Raw genomic sequence first — 20,068 nt, 5'->3', positions numbered from 1 at the left:
AATTATTCTGTGTATATTTTTTTAAATTATATAAACTACAAACTCCTTACCATTGCTTCTGAGGCCTGGCATAATCTGGCTGGTCCCTGTCAATTTTTCCAACCTCATCTTTTCCTACTCTTTTCCCTCCTTGATCACTTTGCTCCAGCCACACTGGTCTGTTTCAGGTACTAAAGCATTCCAAGTTCTTTTCCACTTGAGAGACTTTGTACGTGCTGTTTCTCTGCCTGAAATGCTCTTCTCTTTGAATGGTTGCCAATCTTGGATTTCGCTTATGTGTTATCTCATTCATTTATTCAGTGCCTAGTGTTCCAGGCATGTTCTATGTGCCCCTCGCAGAGCATTGAACTGGATGATCCCTGCCCTTGAGACCTTCCCTAAGCACCCTGATGGAAGCTTCCTTGCCCCCTCCTCTATGATTGTACATCTTTCTTCTTTTTCGTGTCCCTTCTTGTACTCTTGGCGGTTTGTAATTATTTTACTTCTTCGCCTTCCCCTCCTGCAATGAAAATGTAAGCTCCGATGACTGGGGCCTTATCTGTCTGTTTGCTGTTATGTCCCCAGCATCTAGCAGAGTGACTGGGATAGAACAGATCTCAACAGATATTGAATGAATGAAAGAATGAATGAGTAATCAGCATCTGAAGAAATTTGAACATGTCATCTGTTAAAACTAAAGTTAAAGAAGATGCAAATTATGTTCATTGCAGATTCAACATAGAAAATGAGTAGTTAATCTCTATCAAAGTGCCTAACTTATAATAGATGCTCATCAAAATAGATTTTGAATGTATAAAGAAGTGAATATATTTGAATTTATTTTCCTATTCCCTGTAAGGAAGATTTTTAGTGACTAGTACACCAACCAGTATCTCACCTGATCCTATCTCATTTAAAGTGAAAGTTCTGGCCAAGGATTCAGAAAGTGAAATGATTTCCCTAAAAAACTCATACATTTATGTTTTATGTATTTTCTTTTTGAGACAGATTCTTGCTCCGTCGCCCAGGCTGGAGTGCAGTGGTGTGATCTCAGCTCACTGCAGCCTTCGCCTCCTGGGTTCAAGCTATTCTCCTGCTTCAGCCTCCCAAGTAGCTGGGATTACAGGTGCCCAGCACCATGCCCAGCTAATTTTTGTATTTTTAGTAGAGACGAGGTTTCACCATGTTGGCCAGGCTGGTCTTGAACTGCTGGCCTCAGGTGATCCACCTGTCTTGGCCTCCCAAAGTGCTGGAATTACAGGCATGAACCACCATACCCAGTCTTTTAGGTATTTCTTAAATAATTATTGTCATGATGCTAACAGTTGACCTTATAAGCTCTGCAAAGATACTTTGTCATAGAATGCTTAAAGGAATGTATTCTTCCTTACTTAAATAATACGAAAAATATTTATGTAACTATAAACTTTAGCATTGGAAGGAAACCCATATTGATTGAACATGTACAACATCCCAGACATTTCTCTAAATTACAATCTTCTTTCATCCTCACAATAATTGAGAGAGGTATTATTATTCTCATTTTACTGCCGCTGCAGGAAACAAGGGTCAGGGAGGTTAACCAAATTGATCCAGGAAAAATAGTAGGCGATATAGTGAAGAGTCAACCCACATCTTTGGATTCCATGAACAGGGTACTTCCTGTCTCTTTGGGCCTATCAAGTAAGTCCCAGGTATTAGAAACATAAAGATGAGTATGGCACAGTTCCTGTCCTCTAGAAGTTTAGAATTTAGCCCATCACTTAGAAATAATATGAAAAATATTTATATATATAGAAATAGATTCTAAATAATTGAAATAGGTCCTAAACTTCTTCGTGTTTTGGAGAGGTACTCTCAATACAGTCTCCCTGGAGTGGATATCACATTCCAGGTCTCTTCCTCACCTTAGTATATTTATTTTATTTTTTCAAGTACTTATATAGTATTTACTATGTTTTAGTTTCTTTGTAGGTATTAACTTATATAATTCTCATTTAACAACCCTATGAGGTACTATTATAGTCCCATTTTATAGATGAGAAAATAAGTAACAGATAGGTTAAATAACCCAAATTACGCAGTTAGTAGCAGAGCTGTGATTCAAATCCAAGCAGTCTGGTGCTAGAATCTATATTTTAACCACTAGATTATGTTGGCTTGAAGCCTTTCTAGGTTCAGAAAATTCAATATTAGCATTCACCAAAGTGATCTCATTTTAGGGCATTGACAACTTATTGCTTAACAATTAACAAAACAAGTATTGAGTATACTGGATATTCTCGTTCATTGCTTACTCTCTTTCAAGGCAGTTCTACCTATGAAGACAATTTATAATCAGAGGCTTCTTGGTGCCCTGGGAACTAGATCAAGGGAAATTAGCTGGCTGATCTTAAGGACTTATTGATTCCATTTCCACTATAGGATTATGTCTGTGACAGCCATTCTCCTGGACAATACTGAAGGTTCACTGCCTTTCAGAGATGTAAGCTTACAATGCTGACCAATCCTCCTCAAAGTTGAAACAGTCTTTCTTTAGACATTATATTTAGTCAGGACTCTTCTAGTTGTAAGTTATAGAGTCCTAACTCAAATAAGCTTAAGCACAAAAGGGAATTGTTTGACCTATGTCCCTGGAAAGTTAAAAGGTGAACTTGGCTGCCATATCTAGTGGCTCAAATGCAATTGCCTTCCAGGTTTCTCTTTGTCTATCTACACCCCCTCATCCTCCACAACTCTGGCTCAGCTTATCCATGTGTTGACTTAATGCATTCCTGTAGAAAGAGACTTATTGGACCATGTTGGGTTACCTATTCTGTTTTGTATTAGTAAATATGGCCACGAAAATAAGATATTCCTGTTTGGTTGGGCTTGGGTCAACTGTCCATACATGTGGTCTTGGGGCCTGGGTTTATTTGATAACCCCACCAGAAGCACATGTTGGAGGAAAGGAGGATACATTCTTCAAAAGACTTAGGAATGGACTGGGTACAGTAGTTCATGCCTGCAATCCCAGCACTTTGAGAGGCTGAGGTAGGAGGATCGCTTGAGCCCAAGAGTTCAGGACCAACCTGGGCAGCACAGTGAGACCTTGTCTCTACAAATAATAAAAAAAATCAGCTGGGCATAGTGACATACACTTGTGGCCCTAGCTACTCTGGCTAAGGCAGGAGGATCGCTTGAGCCCAGGAGGTAGAGGCTGCAGTGAGCCATGATCACTGGATCATGGGTGACAGAGTGAGACCTTGTCTCAAAAAAAAAAAGAAAAGAAAAGAAAAAAGAAGTAGAAATAGTAATGATGTACAGACAAGAACAACAACAGAAAAAACATAACACATACATTCATACCTTTTTTCTTTTACCATTTATTTTTAACTTGTAAGTTCGGGGGTACATGTGCAGGTTTATTAAATCGGTAAACTTGTGTCATGGGTTTGTGTGTGTGTGTGTGTGTGTGTGTGTGTGTGTGTGTGTTGACACAGTCTCACTCCATCGCCCAGGCTGGAGTGCAGTGGCACCATCTCAGCTCACTGCAAACTCTATCTCCTGGGTTCAAGAGATTCTTGTGCCTCAGCCTCCCTAGTACCTGGGACTGCAGGGACGTGCCACCATGCCCGGCTAATTTTTTGTATTTTTAGTAGAAACGGGGTTTTGCCATGTTGGCCAGTCTGGTTTTGAACTCTTTGCCTCAAGTGATCCTCCTACCTCAGTTTCCCAAAGTGCTGGGATTACACGCCCCCTCCACGGAGATTTGTTGTACAGATTATTTCATCAGCCAGGTATTAGGCCTAGTATCCATTAGTTATTTCCTGATCCTCTTCTTCCTCCCACCCTCCACTCTCCAATAGGCCTCAGTGTGTGTTGTTCCCCTCTATGTGTCTCTGTGTTCTTATCATTTAGCTCCCACTTATAAATGAGAACCTGTGGTATTTGGTTTTCTGTTCCTGCATTAGGTTGTAAGGATAATGGCCTCCAGCTCCATCTATGTTCCTGCAAAGTATATAATCTCATTCTTTTTTATGGCTGCATAGTATTGCAGGGTGTATATGCACCACATTTTCTTTATCCAGTCTACCATTGATAAGCATTTAGGTTGATTCCATGTCTTTGCTATTGTGAATAGTGCTACAATGAACATCTATGTGCATATGTCTTTATAATAGAACTATATAATAGATTTATATTGCTTTGGGTATATACTCAATAATGGGATTGCCAGGTTGAATGGTATTTCTGTTTTTAGATCTTTGAGGAATTATCATGTTGTCTTCCACAGTGGTTGATACGGCCTTGGATCTCCTGGATACCAGGTAGTTAGAAGTCACATGGAATACAGGGCCTCAAGCCTACCTCATCTCCCCCTCAACATTAGTTCCTAAATCCCTTATCTTCTTTTTTCTTGGCTGGGTGCGGTGGGGCACCTCTGTAATCCCAGCACTTTGGGAGGCTGAGGTGGGTGGAACCTGAGGTCAGGTGTTCACTACCAGCCTGACTAACATGGTGAAACCCCATCTCTACTGAATACAAAAACAAAAATTAGCCAGGTGTGGTGGCACATGCCTGTAGTCTGAGTTACTTGGGAGGCTGAGACAGGAGAATCGCTTGTACCTGGGAGGCAGAGGTTGCAGTGATCCAAGATCTTGCCATTGCACTCTAGCCTGGGAAACAGAGCAAAACTCTGTCTGAAAAAAAAAAAAAAATTAAGGAGGTCACATTTGCCATGAAAATTTCATGATATTTTGTTTATTACTTCATTTTGCCTTTGAATGAAAAAGTTTGTTCTTTCTCCAAGAGGCACATAGCAAAACAGGAACTGGTATAGCAAAACAGCCTGTGAAGTCAAACTAGTGTGAGTTTGAATTATGACTCTGTGATTTCCTTTTGAATAAACCTCTGTGAACCTCAGTTTATTTATATACTTGAATATGGATAAGAGACCTATTTTCCAGGTTTGTGTAAGGATTTAAGAAGCTAACATGTAAAGTAGCATAGTGACCTGAGAGTTTCAACTCCGGTTGCACATTAGAATCATCTGGGGGCTCTTAAAAACTACAGATACTCAAGCCCCACCTCTAGAGATTTGATTTCAATTGGTTTTAGGTTGGTATATTTTTAAAAGCTTTCCATGTGTTTCTAAAGTTGAGAAAAACTGACATGCATATATGTGGCTGGCACAAAGCAAGGACCCAATAAATAGTAATTTCAAAAATGTTAAAAAATTATAATAGAAGGCTTCCAGACAGAAGCAGATTTTACTTGAAGCAAACAAGGTGTAAGCTTCAGGACCCTCACTTGCATAGGCTCCTTCCAAGGCTCAGTGAATTCTCCTCGGGCCGGAGCGGAGAGCACCAGTGGCTCCTCCACCTGGGGTCCCATGCCTGTGCTGTCTAATCCTCTTTCACTTGATTATTTCTCCAGCTGCAAGAGGAACTTCAGATAATGGAAGAGCTCAGCCAAATTTCAGAACAAGGATTCAAATTATTTCCATGGAAAGTAATTACCCACAAATAGGTAATTCCTGTGATTCTCATTTTACTAGTGTTGAAACCAACACCTAGAGATTATGTGATCTGCCTCAAGTCACAAATCAGCGGATAGTAGCCACAGCAGCACAGTAATAGAATCTATGCGTCTTGTCTTAACGCTCCTTGCCGGAGCACATGAGCCCATCTCCTGAAGGATGGGGCAGGTCTGTGTTGGTGATCATGTGTAAACTGCAGACGATGGTGCCACTGACCTTTCAAAACTTGCCCAGTTCCTTGTGTAATGGATATATCCTGGGGCCTCACTAGCTTGTGACCTCAGAACAAGGCCATGCAGCTTAATGTACAAATTACAGCTCTGAGCCCATGGAGCTGAGGAGTCCATTCCACTGCTAGGTCTGTACCCTCGTCCCCGCCTCCACCAAACCCAGGGAATGCTTAGGAGGTAGTCTGCATCCATCCCGAACTCACGCAGGCCTCCTCCAAGACCCTGGAAAAAGCCTTTGCTGTGTATATAAATGAGCATATGTTTTTGTAAAATTCGTAAATATTTTCTCTTTTTTTCTTTCTCGTTTTAGAGAATGGGTCTTGCTCTGTCACCCAGGCTGAAGTGCAGTGGTGTAATTAAAGCTCACTGAAGCCTGGAACTCCTGGGCTCAAGTGATCCTCCTGCCTCAACCTCCCAAGCAGCTGAGACTACAGGCTCACCTGCACCTGAACTCCATTAATTTTGTTAAATTATTTTTTTATAAAGACAGAGCCTTTTTGTATTGCTTAGGCTGGCCTCAAACTCTGGGCTAAGCAATCCTCTGTCCTTGGCCTCCCCGCCAGATTTCAAGACTTTAACAGCAATCAGTTAAGACTTCTGCTATTTCTACTTCTTTACACTCTCCTTGTCTATGGAGGCATTGAAGTGGCTGTGGGCCTTTTATAGGATCTGGTTAAGAGGAAAGTGAATACTGTATATGTTAGACCTAAAAACACACAAAAAAACAACAAAACCTTAAAAAATTAAAAAATATATATTTTATAGAGACAAGGTTTTTCTGTGTTGCTCAGGCTTGTCTCAAACTCTTGGCCTTAACTGATCCTCCTGCCTCAGCCTCCTAAAGTGCTGGGATTACAGGCATGAACCACCATGCCAGGCCAAAAAAAAAATTTTTTTATGAGAAAGTGAAGTTGGAAATAACACTATATAGTTTTTGTTTGTTTGTTTTTGAGATAGAGTCTCGCTCTGTTACCCAGACTGGAGTGCAGTGGTGCAATCTCAGCTCACTGCAACCTCTGCCTCCCAGTTTCAAGGGATTCTCCTGCCTCAGCCTCTGGAGTAGCTGGGATTACAGGCATGTGCCATGACACCCAGCTAATTTTCCTATTTTTAGTAGAGATGGGGTTTCACCATGTTGGCTAGGCTGGTTGTGAACTCTTGATCTCAGGCGATCTGCCTACCTCAGCCTCCCAAAGGGAAATACACTATTCTTAACAGCTTTACTTGGATATCCTTTTTAAATTTTATTTATTTATTTATGAGTTCCCAGGTCTGTTCCATCCAAACACTGTTGAAGTAAGAGAGAGATCCTTGGGACCTCTGAACATGTTAGCTACTCATGTATTATTGAAATATAATAAACAGCACTTTTTTTTTTTGAAACAGGCTTTTGCTCTGTCACCCAGGCTGGAGTACAGTGGCACCAACATGGCTCACTGCAGCCACCACCTCCAGGGCTCAAGTGATCCTCCTGCCTCAGTCTCTCAGGTAGCTGGGACCATAGGTATGCACCATGGTGCCTGGATAATTTTTCGATGTTTTTGTAGAGACAGAGTTTCACTTTGTTGCCTAGGGTGGTCTTCAACTCCTGGGCTGAAACAATTCTCCTACCTCAGCCTTTCAAAGTCTTAGAGGCGTGAGCCGGCTGGGCATGGTGACTCACACCTATAATCCCAGCACTTTGGGAGGCCAAGGCACGTGGATCACCTGAGGTCAGGAGTTCGAGACCAACCTGGTCAACATGGTGAAACACCATCTCTACTAAAAACACAAAAGTTAGCCTGGTATGGTGGTGGGAGCCTGTAGTCCCAGCTACTCAGAGGCTGAGATAGTAGAATCGCTTGTACCTGGGAGGCAGAGGTTGCAGTGAATGGAGATTGAGTCACTGCACTCCAGCCTGGGTGACAGAATGAGACTCTGACTCTGTCTCAGTAAATAAATAAATTAATTAAATAAGTAGAGGCATGAGTCACCATGCTCAACCTTAAACAAGCATAATATTTAAAGTGTACAGTTTGAAATATTTTGACTTATGTTCAGTGTAGCCTGAGATAACATCACAAAATCAAGATAATGTAATATTCTTCACCCTCAAAAGTTTTTTCATACCTCTTAGTAACCCCTCTCTCTTGCCCTCACCCCCATCCCCAGGCAACCACTGATCTGCTTTCTTTCAATATAGATTAATTTGCATTTTCCATAATTTTCTATAAATGGAATTAGATAGTATATACTCCATTTTGTCTGTGTTTTTTTCACTCAGCCTAGTTATTTTGAGATTCATTCATGTGATTACATCTGTCAATAGTTCATTCCTGGCTGGGCATGGTGGCTCACGCCTATACTCCCAGAACTTTGAAACGCTGAGGCAAGAGGATTCCTTGAGGCCAGAAGTTTGCAACCAGCCTGGGCAATACAGGGAGATCTTGTCTCTACAAAAGTGTTTTTAAAATAGTTCATTTTTAAATAGTTCATTTCTTTTCAATACTAACTAGCACCCAATTTTATGGATATGCCATAATTTTCTTACCTGTTCAACTGTCAAGAGACATTTGAATTGTTTTCAGCTTTGGGCCATTACAAATACAACTGCTATGAACATTGGTGTATAAGCCATTATTTATATGGCTCATGCTTTCATTTCTCCTGGGTGAATACCTGGAAGTAGAATGGCTGGGTCATGTGGTAGATATATATTGATTTTTAAGAAACTGCCAAGTTTTCCAAAGTAGTTTTATCATTTTACATTCCCACTAGCAATGTACAAAAGTACCAGTTAATCTATAGCCTTCTTAATACTTAATATGGTCAGTTTTTCATTTTAGCTATTCTAATAAGTGTGGTAAATTTTATTGTAATTTAAATTTACAATCACCTAATGACTAATGGTGTAGAGTATCTTTTCATGTGTTTATTGGCCATCTCTATATTTTCTCTATAAAATGTTTTTCATCCCAGCATATGGGAATTAAAAAAAAGTTTTTTCAGTTCTTTTGCCCATTTTGTAAAAATTTAGGTTGCTAATCTTCTTTTTATTGGGTTTTGATAGTTCTTTATGTATTTAGGATACTCTCAAACACAGTCTGGCTCCATATGGCCAAAATAATATTTCCAAAGTCAATTACTCATCTCAAATGATGGCACGTGTGGGATGCCGCACTCTTACCCCACGCTGCAGTATCTTCTGCACAGCACCCGGCCAAACCAGTCTAAGTCCTTTTCACTAGCATAGGAGGAAGGAGCTTTTCTCCTAGAACAGGAGGAAGACTAGTTCAGACCTACACATAATCCTGCCTACGGTCTAGTCTTAAATCTCCCATGAGCAAATGCTTTAACAAAAATACACCTACATCTTCCAAGAACCATCACTTTCAAAGACACTCCAGCCTACACTGGCAATTAGAAAAGCAAAAAATAAAAAATTTTTATAGTCTCTCACTCTAAAAGTGCATAGTCCTGCTAATGATGCTACTAATACATATCTCTGAATGGAAGGCTGAACATTTTAAACCTTCAGATGCCTTACAACTGCCTGCAGTTGTCTTCACAGTTGCCTCCAAGAACAATCGATGGATTCCTGTGTGTCATTTGCATTTCGTGGGTTTTATTTTGGCAACTTTTCTCCAAAGCAGAGATTTTCATCTCTGCTTCTAGAAACAGAACATTAATAGTAAATGTCACATCTTCGGTTTTTTAAAACAGCAAATGTATCTATCTACTGGACACTGAAATATATATACTACATATGTAATAATTTATGGTCTATAAATAAAAGTTGTATAATATAATAAATATATATTTATAATATATATATCAATAAGGAACATCTACAACTCTCCCTTCTAAAAAACTTTTTGGGGCAGGGCGCAGAGTATCTGGACTGATTAGTAAGCAGTTGGGGGCTGCTAGCACTCTGTGATGCCTACGTCTAGCATCTGGCCACTTCCAAACACTAGCAAAACTCTGATAGGGAAGTGAGGGAGCCACTCTACACAGAGCCAAGAAGTGGTGGCAGAATGTTTCTCCCATCCTAAGCTTTTCCTGCTACTGTAACTTTTAGTTATGCAAAACAAAGGAATGTTTTACAAAAGGACATAGTATAGGAAAATTCATGGAAATTAGAGCTAACATTGTGCAAAGGACTCTAGTTGATACAAGATGGATAGGAGGCCTCAGAGCAGAAATGAAGCTAAGGGAAATCACAGCCCTTGGAATTAATTGACAATAGCATGAAACTTACAGTTGGCACTTGAACAGCACAGGTTGGAACTGTGCTGGTCTACTTGTATGCAGATTTCTTTCAATCAATATATTGAAAACTTTTTTGAAGATCTGCAACAATTTGAAAAAACTCACAGAACTTCCACCCCTGAGACAGCAAGACCAATTCCTCCTCTTCTTCCTCCTCTCAGGCCACTCAACATAAAAATGACAAGGATGAAGACCTTTATGAAGATCCATTTCCACTTAATAAATAGCAAATATATTTTCTCTTCCTTATAATTTTCTTTTCTTTTTTGTAGGGGAGGAGGTGGAGTCTAGATCCATTGCCCAGGCTGGAGTACAGTGGCGAGATCTCAGCTCAGTGCAACTTCTGCCTCCTGGGTTCAAGCTATTCTCATGCCTCAGCCACCCAAGTAGCTGGGAACAGATGTGCGCCACCATGCCCAGCTAAGTTTTGTATATTTAGTAGAGATGGGGTTTCACCATGTTGACCAGGCTGGTCTCAAACACCTGCTGTCAAGTGATCCACCCACTTCGGCCTACAGGTGTGAGCCACCACGTCCAACCACCTTATGATTTTCTTAATATTTTCTTTTCTCTAGCTTACTTTATTGTAAGAAGACAGTATATAATGCATATCACATACAAATTTTTTGTTTGTTTGTTTTAAAAAGATAGAGATGGGGTTTCACCATGTTAGCCAGGCTGGTCTTGAACTCCTGACCTCGTGATCCACCCATCTCAGCCTCCCAAAGTGCTGGGATTACAGGCGTGAGCCACTGCGCCCGGCCCACGTACAAAATTTTTGTTAACTATGTTATACATAAGGCTTCTGGTTAACAGTAGGCTATTAACAGTTAAAGTTTGGGAGAGTCAAAAGTTATACACAGATTATCAACTGTGCTGTGGGTTGGTGTCCAAAGTCCCTCATTGTTCCAGAGTCAACTGTAGTTATATCGCTGGATCTTGGGAATATGAAAAGATTTCCTGAAGTTTTGCCATTTTTTCTACGTTGACTCCTTGTTTGTTTGTGCTACTTCTCTGCTCAAAATAGAATATTTTTTAATGGGGGGCAGGGCAGGCAGGGTCTCACTCTGTTGCCCAGGCTAGAGTGCAGTGTCATGATCATGACTCATTGCAGCCTCAGCTTCCTGGGCTAAGGTGATTCTCTCACCTCAACCTCCAGAATTGCTGGACTACAGGTGCACACCACCATACCTGGCTTTTTTTTTTTTTTTTTAAGGGACAAGGTCTTGCTATGCTACCCAAGGCTGTTCTTAAACTCCTGGCCTCAAGTGATCCTCCTGCCTCAGCCTCCCAAAATGCTGGAATTACAGGTGTAGCCACTGTGCCTAGTCTAAAAACTTCTTTAAGTCATTTTTCTGCCAGATCTTATTGCAGAATCTTGAAAAATTTTGGAAACAAAATCCAAGTCAAAGGAACTCAAAAGTCACAGTTGTTTGAGAACATTTATTATAGCATCAAAAACTATTAAACCCCTCAACAACCCTTGAGAATTTATAATATTTGATATAGCACTGTCATCATCATCATCTTCACATACATATTTATCTTTTTTTTTTTTCGAGACAGAGTCATGCTCTGTCGCCAGGCTGGAGTTCAGTGGCCCTAGATCTCCGCTCACTGCAACCAAGTAGCTGGTACTACAGGCAAGCGCCACCATGCCCAGCTAATTTTTGTATTTTTAGTAGAGATAGGGTTTTACCATGTTGGCCAAGATGGTCTCAATCTCTTGACCTCATGATCTGCCTGCCTCAGCTTCCCAAAGTGCTGGGATTATGGTTACAGGTGTGAGCCACCGTGCCCCGCCTATATTGCTCTTTAACACACTTTATACATTACATCTTTTAATAAGTCAGAACAGCCGTATGTGGTAGATGTTATTATCCCCTTTTCACAGATTGAAAAACTGAGGCACAGAGAAATTAAGTCATTTACTAACAGCTAGTAAATGGTGGAATTAAAAATCAAACACAGATTCGTTTAATTCTGGAGCCATGCTGACTATTACTTCACCATATTCACTCCTTCATTCAGTAAATGATATGTGTAGGAGCAGATTTACCATGAAGCTAGTAAAGCTTAGGCCCCTTGACTTGTCCAGGCTCCTTCCAAAGCTTGGGAGTGTGGGTTCCTCATGATGTGTTCATGCAGCTGTGTGTCTTTGTAAAATTGGCAATCAATTAAGACTGTGGTCTGGTCACTCTGGCTCCTCCTCCATCACACTTACCCTCCCATCAAGTGGCACTGGAGTGGCTGTGGATATTTTTGTGATAATGCTAAATTGGGGATTGGGGGATACATCTGATTTGGGTTTTGTGTAATAGTTTACATAATTCACAATCTCTTTTGTGTAAGGTTAAGCTATCACTGCCTATGTTGCTGTAGAAATGGCTTTTGGTAATATTCTTATCACTGTGAGAACTCATCTGGTGTTACAGTTCAACTAAAGGAGTTAACAAATGGTGGAGAAGAAAATAAAATATTTGAGAGGTTCAGGCAGGTGGATCACTTTAGGCCAAGGGTTCGAGACCAGCCTGGCCAACATGGCAAATCTCCATAAAAACACAAGAATTAGCCAGGCTTGGTGGCCCACACCCATAATCCCAGCTACTTGGGAGGCTACAGCATGAGAATTGCTTGAATCTAGGAGGCAGAGGTTGCAGTGAGCTGAGATCACACCACTGCACTCCAGCCTGGGCGACAGAGCAAGACTCTCCCCTCCAAAAAAAGTAGAACCAATTAGAGCAAAAATCACATTTTGGACATTTTAAATTAAACTTGCATAAGAATTCGTAAAATTTAAATAAAAGTAGGCTCCTGTTAGAATTAATTAAACCATTAACGAAATTAGGTACAATGTAGTATTTAAACATCTTAGAGAGATTTTTATTAAGTGGTTTATATAAATGAACATAATTTTTCTGGATACTGTGCTTATAGGAAGTAGCTTATTCCCCTGTGGGGAATGATGAATCACGAATTTGATGAAGAACCCGGGCATATTATGACATACAATGGGTGATAAATTTGGGGCTCCTCCAGCTTGAATTCTCAGATGAACAGTGACAGCCAGGTCTCTACCTTCCTGGTACATAGTTACTGAAGCATTTGTCAAATGAATGATCAAATGAATGAGTGAATGAATCATCAGATTTATATACAATCCTCTAGATTGAGACCCAATCAGAGAGGCTGGGTGATTTATCTCCCAGTGATTAGTGATCAGTGGCATGTTGAGACAAGGACTTGGGTTGCCTCACTTTCAATCCTGCGGTCTTTAACAAGATTTCAAATTGTGAATGTTTTCTAGAAGGCTTTAAATAAGTCTCCACCATTTCCAACAATAGTACTGAAAATACATCTTTTACACCCTGGGGACTATTGTCCCATAGGTAAGGATGGCTCCTTAGGAAATCCAGGAAACAAGGCAGTGATTGCTTTAGATATGCTTTCATATTATCTGACCTGTTTCTGATCAACAGCATACCAACAAAGTGTTAGGGGGACAGAGGAGTCTCTCTAGATCAAGTGTTTTCAAACTGAGGGTCCTGATCCCTTAGTGGTTAAAGAAATCGATTTAATGGCTGAGTTTTAAAAATAGAATAAAAAAGAAAATATCAGATTGCATTGCCACATGGTAAGGGATTAAGTATTATTTAGGGAAAACCTTATACCTTGTCACAATGTAAATATATATATATATATATATATATTTTTTTTTTTTTTTTTTTTTACTGTGGATCATAGTCAAAACTTATTTAAAAAAAAAAAACTAGAGTTGGTGATCGAGTGCCTAGCACAGAATAAGAGGGTAGCATTCAGCATAATATGTATTTACGAAAAGTAAGCCTGGGTATAAATGTAATTGTTTGGAGGTGAGGGGGAAAGGAGGAAGAACTACCACAGTTGGGTGGGCTCTTAAATCATGCACAGAGGAGAAAAAGCTCAGAGCCCAAGTGCTGAGTCCAGAGTTCAGGGCTGGAGGTCTCAACAGACTGGGCTGAGACTCAGGATCCTGAAAAGCCTCTCACTAAATGGAGATTCAGCCTGAGTTCAGGTCTGTGATGGAATCCAGCTGGAGTTGATGTGGGCAGGCTTGCAGGGGGCCAACACCTAGCCAAGGTGTCACTGGGCATGGGCGAAGATTAAGGTGTTGACTTTAAGGTGCGTTGAGCCCCGGTTGCAGGTGTAGTTGGTTTTATTCAGTGCTAGATTTTGAAGGAAAGACTTGAAGGGATGTGTCCAGAGTCCATTGGAAGTGGATGTAAAAATACGGGGAAACTGGAACTGGGAGCCTATTGAATTGTGGGGGATGCAGTAGGCAATGGGGTGGGGATAAAGCAAGGGTCATACAGTGGGCTTAGAAAATCATCTCTATTACCTGTTTTTTTCTCAGATTACTTACTCCATAAAACAACTATATATGGATGATACTGCAGTGCTGCTATATTGACTATTATCCAAGTAGAATAATGAGTATAAAAGTTCTATATCTGCCTTTTTGTTAGTATTTTCCTACTGAATCTTTTTCCATACCTTTATTTTTAACTTTTTCCCTGACTTTTTTTTTTTGAGATGGAGTTTCGCTCTGTCACCCAGGCTGGAGTGCAATGACACAGTCTGTTCACTGCAGCCTCTGCCCTGAGGTTCAAGCGATTCTACTGCCTCCACCTCCCAAGTAGCTGGGATTGGATTACAGGCATGTGCCACCATGCCCTGCTAGTTTTTGTATTTTTAGTAGAGATGTGGTTTCATCACGTTGGCCAGGCTGGTCTCGAACTCCTGACCTCAGGTGATTGCCCACCTCAGCCTCCCAAAGTGATGGGATTACAGGCATGAGCCACCACCTCTGGCTGGCATTTTGTTCTATTTGTGTCTCTTGTAAATAGGAGATAGGTATTTTTAATTAAAATATATCAAATTGTTAAACAGCTTTTTACGAGGAAGGTGAACAACTGTGAAGATCCAAAAAGTTTGAAGTAGCAATTACAAAAAAAATTTAAATGCTAATTATATAACTGGATGTATTAAAATGAATACTTTGCCAACTGGCTCAAAATACAACTCAGTAAATCTTAATCTATGAAATTATGCTTTAGAGTAAATGACCATAGAAAAAGGAGTATGGGGAACAAATAGTGCTATTAGATCATATTAAACCAATTCCAGAGCACTGGTGATATGACATCCACCAACTATAACCAGGAGGAAAAAATGATAAAAACATTTATTTTATTTATTTATTTTTTGAGACAGAGTCTCGCTTTGTCAGCCAGGCTGGAGTGCAGTGACACCATCTCGGCTCATTGCAACCTCCATCTCATGGGCTCAAGCGATTCTCCTGCCTCAGCCTCCGGAGCAGCTGGGATCGTAGGTGCCACAATCGGCTGATTTTTGTATTTTTAGTAGAGACAGGTTTTCACCATGTTGGCCAGGCTGGTCTTGAACTCCTGACCTCAGGTGATCCACTTGCATCAGTCTCCCAAAGTGCTGAGATTACAGGCATGAGCCACCACCACACGTGGACAAAACATACATTTAGAAATCCTGTCTACTTTAAAAATCCTTTGAGACTTTAGAAAAGGGTCAGAATTTAACTTGAAATGTTTTACTTTGTTTTTTGAAGGAATGTATAGACTGTAATTGATGGATTGCCTGTGGAATTAAATTGGGTACAGCCTCAGACCCCATCTTGACCTGGCCCTGTGATTTACTTCTGTTATCTCAGCACTTTAGGAGGCTGAGGTGGGCGGATTCTTTGAGCCAAGAGTTGGAGACCAGCCAGGGCAAAATAGTGAGACTCCTGTCTCTACAAAAAATAAAAAAAGAAGACATAAGGAAGCTATTTGGGTTTTTCCACTCTTTTAACTTTTAATTTTATTTATTTTTTGTTTTCTTTTTTTTTCCACAAAACCGGTTCAGAAGAAATTTTTATTATATATAACTATATATAATAAAATGCATATTTATATATAATAAAATATATAATATATAATAAAGATATATATAATAAAAACATATGTGTCATATATCATTACATATATGATTATATCATATATATTTGAGACAGGGTCTTCCTCTGTTTCTCAGGCTGGAATGTAATGATGCAATCATGGTTCACTGCAGCCTTGACCTCCCCAGCTCAAACAATCCTTCCACCTCAACCTCCCAAATAGGTGGGACTACAGGCACACACCACCACACCCAGCTAATTTTTATTTTACTTTATTTTATTTTTTTAGAGACAGGGGCTTAGTATGTTGCCCTGGCTGGTTTCAAACTTCTAGACTGAAGCAATTCTCCTGCCTTGGCCTCCCAAAGTGTGGGAATTACATGCATAAGCCACTGCACCCAGCCACTCTTTGACTTCTCTAGAAGAAAAATTATGTTTTTAAAAGACAGATTATAGAAGAAGTGACTGATACTGCAATGAATATCCTAGCATGCTGCATGACAAAGTTAAGTTCATGATGTTCATGATGGGGATAGGAAGATATTCAGCTGGAAGGGGCATGGCTGTGAGTATGGTAAGCCAACTAGTCAGAATGGACACCAGCCACAGGGCTGGAGAAAGGTCCTGAAGCCCCCCTACAGTACTATGTATTAATGTTTTAGTGTGTGTTTCTTGAGGATCTCTACAGGGGCTGGGCAGCAACAGGGCTCTTATGGGATCAGGTTAGAGGCCATTTCCCAACCAGTATGAGAGATGGTATTTCAAGACAACAATCTAGGTGCTGGGGATGCTTATTGCTTCTAGGGTGATCAATATTTTTAGGCCTTTTCAGTAGACAGGCCTTGGAAATGTATATCTAGTTTTTAAAGATAAAGCATCTCATAAATTTGTGCAGGCACACACTTCCAATTCAAATTCAGCATTTTTACTTACCTTCTTCTTTATCACATTTATATCTTCTTTCTTTTACACCAAGAATCCTGATTCTCAAGAACACAGGGAATGAGAGAATTAGAATAACTTATAGTTTCAGTGCTATTAGCAACACTAACAGTACCACCACTGATGTGTTTACTGAAAACAGCTAATTGTTTTTGCCTATGCTGTCTCCATTTCCCCTGCTTAAAAGCATCTGTTCTTTACACTAAACAGAGCATGTAGCCATTACATGCTATACTCTCTCCTTCTACGCTCATTTGTCTTAGATGTGTAAGTAATAGTGTATGTAATTTTTTTTTTTAAGAGATGGGGTTTCTCCATGTTGATCAGGCTGGTCTCCAACTCCCGACCTCAGGTGATCGGACTGCCTCAGCCTCCCAACGTGCTGGGATTACAGGCGTGAGCCACCACGCCCAGCCGGCCCATTCTTTAATATATTCCTGAGGAAAGGCACATGACAACATATTTCCTGATAGCAGATTGTTTGTGTCATTTATATTTCAGTCCATTTTGCTAGATATAAAATCCTGGGTTTCATTCTCAAGCAGGCTTTCTATAGGCAGAGACAAGATGTCTACCAGTGGCTCCAGAATTGTACCCTTCTAGCTTAATAACCCCAGAAGACAGAGAGTTTTGCTTTTCAAGTAATTCCAGCAAGTCTTAGGATGAGTTCCGATTGGACTCTCTTGAGTCATGTTTTCATCTTGAAGCCAATCACTATTGTCAAGTGGATGAAATGCAAAGATGAGCCAGGCATAAACTGTACATTCATCCTGGATCTAAGGAGTGGGATAGCCCCATCCAAGCCAAATGGATCAAGAGTGGGAAGGGATGGATTCCCCAGGGACTATCAGCGTGCTGTCAGTAGAAGAGGCAGGAATCAAGGTTAGATAGGCAAAAGCAATAGGTAGATATCCACTATAGTTTCACATGTATGGATAGATTTTCCTCAAATTACTTGCCAGTTGTTTCAGGGATGAATCCTTCATCTGTCCAACTAGGAATGGAACTGCCATAAGGGCCTACTTTTGTGATTGTAGCAACACCTAACAAGAGGCCAGATATTTACTCAGTTGGGCAAAGCTACCAAACACCCCACTACTTAGATGAATCTGGTCTAACACTGTAGTAGTATGAATCCTGTGGCCAGATGTATTGTCATGATCAGTTACTAGGAAAAATACTTAACTGAAAAGACATTGTCAGACATACCATTTGACAACAAATATGTGAAACAAGGAGACCAACAAATAGAAAAACATTAAGAGAAGGCTCTGACCTTTTGAAATATAATCAGAAGTAGAATTTGCTTTTAATGCTGCAAATGGAAACTTATAATGATAGAATTGGTTAAAATTACAAATTAAATATAGATCAAATTCCATTTCTAGCAGCAGAAGAAGAGAATGTTATGTGTCACTATCAAATGCAACAAATACATTTGGCAAAAGAATCTTTTGAAGTCGGGTTCTTGAAAAAGTCCTTTTTCATGGACTGAGTTCCAGTTGGGTATCAGTATTTTAGATGATAGAAATTAACTAGCAATTACTCTATTAAGATGGGAGGGGTAGGTCTTTCATAGATAAAGCATTTAGATAGCAGAATACAAAGTGATTTTTTAAAATTCTAGCATTTATTGCATGCATTTTCCCTTCTGATTTTCCATGTTGCTTGGGCTTGAGCTATAGAATGACTGAACCCTGCCTTTTCCCATTGATTTCTTACTGCATCTCCCTTAGTAGCAATGGGGAGCAGTTACATTAAAATTTAAACATTCTTTAAAAATATAAGATGTGGAGCAGGAACCCACATCCAGGAACAGAGCCCTTTGCCCCTCCCTCAGAATGAATGGAGACCAGAAATCAGATGTTTATGCCCAAGAAAAGCAGGATTTCATTCAGCACTTCTCCCAGATCGTTAGGGTGCTGACTGAGGATGAGATGGGGCACCCAGAGACAAGAGATGCTATTGCCCAGCTCAAGGAGGTCCTGGAGTACAATGCCATTGGAGGCAAGTATCACCGAGGTTTGATGGTGCTAGTAGTGTTCCGGGAGCTGGTGGAGCCAAGGAAACAGGATGCTGATAGTCTCCAGCGGGCCCTGACTGTGGGCTGGTGTGTGGAACTGCTGCAAGCGTTCTTCCTGGTAGCAGATGACATCATGGATTCATCCTTCACATGCAAGGGACAGATCTGCTGGTATCAGAAGCCAGGCGTGGGTTTGGATGCCATCAATGATGCTATCCTTCTGGAAGCATGTATCTACCGCCTGCTGAAGCTCTACTGCCAGGAGCAGCCCTCTTACCTGAACCTGATCGAGCTCTTCCTGCAGAGTTCCTATCAGACTGAGATTGGGCAGACCCTGGACCTCATCACAGCACCCCAGGGCAATTCGGATCTCGGCAGATTCACTGAAAAGAGGTACAAATCTATTGTCAAGTACAGGACGGCCATGTACATGGCGGGAATTAATGGTGAGAAGGGGCATGCCAATGCCAAGAAGATCCTGCTGGAGATGGGAGGGTTCTTTCAGATTCAGGATGATTACCTTGACCTCTTTAGGGACCCCAGTGTGACTGGCAAAGTTGGCACTGACATCCAGGACAACAAATGCAGCTGGCTGGTAGTTCAGTGTCTGCAGCGGGCCACTCTGGAACAGTACAGATCCTGAAGGAAAATTACGGGCAGAAGGAGGCTGAGAAGGTGGCCCAGGTGAAGGCATTATATGAGGAGCTGGATCTGCTGGCCGTGTTCTCGCAGTATGAGGAAGACAGTTAAAACCACATTATGGGTCTCACTGAACAGTACACAGCACCCCTGCCCCCAGCTATCTTTCTGGGGCTTGTGCACGAAAACTACAAGTGGAAAAAGTGACCTAGAGACTGCAAGGGCGGGGAGAGGAGGCTCTCAACAAATAAATTGTTGTGTAATCTTAAAAATATATATATATAGGACGGGCGTGGTGGCTCACGCCTGTAATCCCAGCACTTTGGGAGGCCGAGGCGGGTGGATCACGAGGTCAAGAGATCGAGACCATCCTGGTTAACATGGTGAAACCCTGTCTCTACTAAAAATACAAAAAATTAGCTGGGCATGGTGGCGCGTGCCTGTAATCCCAGCTACTCAGGAGGCTGAGGCAGGAGAATTGCCTGAACCCAGGAGGCGGAAGTTGCGGTGAGCCGAGATCGCGCCATTGCACT

At 40.9% G+C, this 20,068-nt stretch overlaps 1 pseudogene; it reads left to right on the top strand.

Annotated features, from left to right (window-relative positions):
• The first annotated feature begins 16,190 nt into the window (after positions 1-16,190).
• On the top strand, positions 16,191-19,868 carry LOC105734348 (farnesyl pyrophosphate synthase-like; annotated as a pseudogene).
• The last annotated feature ends 200 nt before the right edge of the window (positions 19,869-20,068 follow it).

Source organism: Aotus nancymaae, unplaced genomic scaffold, assembly GCF_030222135.1.
Source record: "Aotus nancymaae isolate 86718 unplaced genomic scaffold, 86718_ANA_hifiasm-v0.15.2.pri h1tg000057l, whole genome shotgun sequence".
Taxonomy (NCBI): Eukaryota; Metazoa; Chordata; class Mammalia; order Primates; family Aotidae; genus Aotus; species Aotus nancymaae.
The sequence above is the reverse complement of the archived record's forward strand: the minus strand, read 5'-3'. Positions and strand labels throughout refer to the sequence as shown.